Here is a 5,220-nt window from a genome sequence, read left to right as displayed (position 1 = left end):
GGAAAGAGCCAGAGAGCCCCTGAAACCTGTGCGAGGCAAGCTCGTCATCAGTGTTTCTGTTCTCCTCTGGCCATCTCAGTCACAAATGTCCTTTTAACTTGGGAAAATAACTTCCTCACCTTAGAAACAAGTCAAATGGGGACCAGCAGATGGCATAATGGTTATGTCATTGGATTCCCACAAGTTGAGTCTCAGACCCAGCAGCGTAACACTTACATTGGGCACATGTGCATGCATGCCCAAAATCCCTAGAGGAGAATGAAGAAGGGATTGTGGCACGGCCATCCCCCTGAGGGGTGATTTCTTGCTTTCTGTCTCTGTGTCTCTCTGGTGAGTACATGTGCCCTATAGAAAAAATATCTCTCTAAAATAAAAAAAAAAAAGACAGACAGAAAGAAAATATTATCTGGCCCAGCCTCGGTGGTGCAGTCAGCTGTATGGTTAACTGCAGTGCTGGAAACCATGTAGCTGTCGGGGGTTCAGATCCCTGGGTCAGCCTGAAACCCGTCAGACACACATACACGTGTCCAAGATCCTGAGGAGCTGGAGGACTAGAGAAAGGTCATCACAATTTGATGAGACCCTGTTAAGGGTCTCCTTTGCTCCCCCGACATATACACATGCATATGCACTATTAATAAAACTAATTTCAAAATTTAAAAAAAATAGCATCTCACTGACCCAGGAGTCATTCATCCTGAAGACAGGGCCAACCAGGTGGGAAGTCCCCTGGACAAGACGTGCAGGCAGCTTATAGTCTACATGCAGGGGGTTCCTCGGGGGGGGCTCTCAGGTGTGCAGTGGGCAGTCACTTAGTCACCAGCCAGTCAAAGTGACAGTGAGATGTGACAGCAGATTTGACAATAGCAGCATTTGCAGCTCTATGAAGTGCTTTCCCACTCTCACCAGCAGTTTTGGGGGAAAAGTACAGGAGATTTTAAACAGTTCCTAGCATGTGTATTACGAAAAAAACTATGCATAGATTTTTTTGCAGCAAAATAAACTCATGCTTTAGTCCCATCTTTCCCACACACTGTTTAGAGCCCCCGCATGTTGTTCATATCCTACATAAACCAATAGAAGACACACAGGCTATGAAAGCTCTGTTTAGCACAGGTTTATAGTCCTTTGCTTTAGTAGACGGAGGCCTGCCCCCCACCCCTACCTGCCAGTTCTTCCCTGTGAGGAAGCTGACTGGCTAGGAAGAGTCAGCCAATGAGATCAAGGAGTTTGGAATGCTTTGGACAAGTCCCAGCCTCACCATCCTGAGCCCTAATGTAGTGAGTTCAAGCAACCAGTGCCCCCAACTTGATGAGGACATGCTTCCTGCACAGGTTGGATATATGAGGCATACAATTTCCTACGCTGAAGAAACCCAAGTTTCCTCAGATCCTTCCTGGAATTCTGCAGAGCACATAGCACCCGATAAACTCAGAACCCTCCCTTGGGTTGACAGATCAGAGGGATCCTTCCTAAAGATGTGCTTTAGGGCTGGCCCTGTCGGGCAGGGGCCAAGAACTGTGCTTCACAAGCCATATCCCACATGGCCAACTGAGGTTTCAATTCCAGGCCCAGCGACTTGCGAGACACCCTGGGCACTTGTGTTTGCATGACCAAAATCCTGATGGGGTAGAGAAATGGAGGGAAAAAGATCATGGCATGGACATGCCCCAGTGGTTGTCTCTCTCTCTCTCTTTCCCAATTTGGCTAGTACACATAGATTCGGGAAAATGTATACACACACACACACACACACACACACACACACACTGGCATCCCAACAGAAGATGGTCACCATAGCCAGGAGAGACATCTCAGGCATGCTCTGTGGTCTACTTTTTTTTAGAGAGATTTTTGCTATAGGGTGCATGCACTTGCTGGAGAGACTTAGAGAGACAGAAAGCAAGAAATCACCCATCTGCCCCCAGGGGTGATGGCCATGCCACAATACCTTGTCCTCCACTCTCCTCTTGCGATTTTGGGCACGTGGGCACATGCACCCGACATGAGTTTCAAGTTGTCAGGTCTGCAATGTGAACTGCAACCAGCCGTGTGGGAGTCCAACGCATTAGACACTACGCCACCTGCTGGCCCCAAGTGGTTCCCTTTTTGTAAGGGATTTGATACTTCTCTTTTTTTTTTCCTTACCTTTATTTATTTCTCTCATGAGTGACAGATACAGAAAGAGACAGAGTAAGGGACAGAGAGAGAGGAGAGAATAAGACAACACCCCCAATAGTGTGGGTTTTTTAAGAATCATCTATTTTATTATTGTTATTATTATCAATTTAATTTTCTATAGGGCTCATGTGCTCACCAGAGAGAGAGGAAAAATGAGAAAGCAAGACACAAGGTCCAGGACTCAAACAGCAGTTGACCATAGAGGAGCCCAGTGCCTTAACCACCATGCCACCTGCTGCCACCACTATCCGGCAAAAATAAACCGTGTCTTGAATTGTAATAAAGCCTCAGCCCCAGCCTGCCCTCAGTCCTGGGCATGTGCATGCTCCATGTACTTAGGGAGGTCTTAGAACACAGCCCTCAAAACTCCCCTTGGGGGTCAGCCTTGCGGAGCATTGTGTTTTACCACTCTACCACCCTCTGGTGCCAGGGATTGATTTCTTTTTTAAAGGAATTCATTCTAAATATATCCAAACTTAAATTACAATATTATTTTTTCTTTTTCTTTCTTTTTTTTTTTTTTGGAGAGGTTTTTGCTATAGGGCGCGTGCGCTTGCCAGAAAGACAGAGAGAAACAGAGAGATAGAAAGCGAGAAATCATCCCCCTGGGGGGATGGCCACGCCACAATCCCTTCTCCTCCATTCTCCTCTCAGGATCTTGGGCACGCACGCACACGCGCCCGGAGTGAGTTTAAGCCACTGGGTCTGGGACACCAACCACGATTGGCTACATGGGAGTCCAGCGACATAGCAATTATGCTAACTGCTGGTCCCAAATTACAATATTATTTTGAAAGCAACTGGTAGAAGCAAGTGGTGGTAAGAGGCACCCTTTGTACCTTGTAAGAAATGAGAGATGCCCATAAAAGAACTCTGATGGTCATTTTCCAAGGAAATGAAGGATGCAGCATATGCTACCACCTCACCTCTTCATCTGCCCTGTGGGCTACTGCCTTTATTCTTTTTAGATGCATTTCTGAGCCTTCACTCTGTGCCAGGCACTGGGCACTAGAGCAACAGCCAAGGACGGTCCACATCAGTGCTGCTGGCCAAGACGAAACCTTCTTTGGAGGCCAAACACAAAGTCCTCCCATCTGAGGAGCCGTGCCCACAGCCAGCCTACAGCCCTCCCACCTGAGGATCCTTTCTCACAGCCAGCCTACAGTCCTCCCATCTGAGGACACATGCCCACAGCCAGCCTACATCCCTCCCATCTGAGCCCCCCAACCGGAGGACCCTTCCCCACAGCCAGCCTACAGCCCTCCCATCTGAGGACACATGCCCACAGCCAGCCTACAGCCCTCCCATCTGAGGACACATGCCCACAGCCAGCCTACATCCCTCCCATCTGAGGACCCATGCCCACAGCCAGCCTACAGTCCTCCCATCTGAGGAGCCATGCCCACAGCCAGCCAACAGCCGTCCCATCTGAGGAGCCATGCCCACAGCCAGCCAACAGCCGTCCCATCTGAGGAGCCATGCCCACAGCCAGCCAACAGCCGTCCCATCTGAGGAGCCATGCCCACAGCCAGCCAACAGCCGTCCCATCTGAGGAGCCATGCCCACAGCCAGCCAACAGCCGTCCCATCTGAGGAGCCATGCCCACAGCCAGCCAACAGCCGTCCCATCTGAGGAGCCATGCCCACAGCCAGCCAACAGCCGTCCCATCTGAGGAGACATGCCCACAACCAGCCTACATCCCTCCCATCTGAGGAGCCGTGCCACAGTCAGCCAACAGCCCTCCCATCTGAAGAACCATGCCCACAGTCAGCCAACAGCCCTCCCATCTGAGGAGCCATGTCCATAGCCAGCCTACATCCCTCCCATCTGAGGAGCCATGTCCATAGCCAGCCTACATCCTTCCCATCTGTGGAACCATACCCACAGGCACTCCCTGAGAACGTCAGAGCTCTTTGCCTGACCTGATTCTCCTTCCCTCAGTGACTATGTTCTAGGACAAGGGAATGTGTGGTTTAGAAAGGTTGAGTAAATGTCAACTTTGGGACCACTTGTGCCATCAAGGGAAAACCAAGGCCCAGAGTGGACAAAGGAGGAGACTGAAGTTACAATATACATTAGCGATGACTCAGCATGGGAATCCAATCTGACAAGGCAATCCTGCAAAAATGCATTCAACAGGCTTCCTGGCCTTACTTTCTCTGTGAAATAGTGAATTGATGGTTACAGCCCCTGTCCTGGAGAAAAGATAAAAATACACAAACTGCTCACATACGAGGCTGCCGGGTCAGAGCCTGAGGGCAGGACTGGATCAAGATGGAGAAACTGTCTTATCTCCCAAGACCATCCCCTTGCACACCCACCAAGGTTTGTTCTAGGAAAGCACTGGAATGCAGATGGCTTTGAACCAGGACTCTACCAAAAATGCCTGGTGAACTCCTTAGAGCTTTCCCCAGATTGTAGAACTCTTCTAGAATGTTCTTTCAATTCATCTGCCTGGGTATCGTATGAGATGCTCCCCTGTCTAAAACAAACTTTATGTGAAATAGGCAAAAAGCACCTGACCTTTTTCAAAGAGATGGTATCATACTCACGGTACATTCAGGAGAAGTCCACTGAGCCAGTCAAATGGATCTGCCTCTCTTGCTTAATTATTTATACTTCTTCTTCTTCCTCTTGAAAAAGTGTAGTGAAGGCCAATAAAATGTGCCGGCCTGAGTGGGCAGCTGGCAGAGGCTCCGGGAACACCAGCCACACCACTCTCCCGGGGGCTTCTCCTCTGCACGGGAGGCAGAGCGTGATATTGTGCGGACCACACCTCTGGGCTGTGACTTCCCTAATGAAGTCCACTTACGGCTTTTGAAACCTCTTTCTTTCCCAATCACTGTCTGGGTCTGGAGTCTGGGCTATCGATCATCCTTGAGTCTTGATGTTGCCTGTTCAACCCAGATATTCCCACAGTTGTCAATGTGGAGAATGAGAACTGGTTTCACAGGTGTTCTTTCCCTTTATCCTTCCTTTTTTTTCTTTTGCTATAGTTCGTGTGCTTCAAATGATCAGTTCTAGAGGAGTTCTTGTAGG

At 49.3% G+C, this 5,220-nt stretch overlaps 1 protein-coding gene across 1 annotated transcript in view; it reads right to left on the bottom strand.

The window, feature by feature from the left end:
- Positions 1 to 4,911, bottom strand: part of SERPINA12 (serpin family A member 12) — a 19,845-nt gene extending 14,934 nt beyond the window's left edge. The window contains exon 1 of the mRNA XM_027767095.1: positions 4,734 to 4,911. The gene's annotated coding sequence lies outside the window, so the exon portion shown is untranslated. The remainder of the gene's footprint in view (positions 1 to 4,733) is intronic.
- Between the last annotated feature and the right edge of the window lie 309 nt (positions 4,912 to 5,220).

The sequence above is a fragment of the Tupaia chinensis genome, unplaced genomic scaffold (assembly GCF_000334495.1).
Source record: "Tupaia chinensis unplaced genomic scaffold, TupChi_1.0 Scaffold143913_1, whole genome shotgun sequence".
Classification (NCBI taxonomy): Eukaryota; Metazoa; Chordata; class Mammalia; order Scandentia; family Tupaiidae; genus Tupaia; species Tupaia belangeri.
The sequence above is the reverse complement of the archived record's forward strand: the minus strand, read 5'-3'. Positions and strand labels throughout refer to the sequence as shown.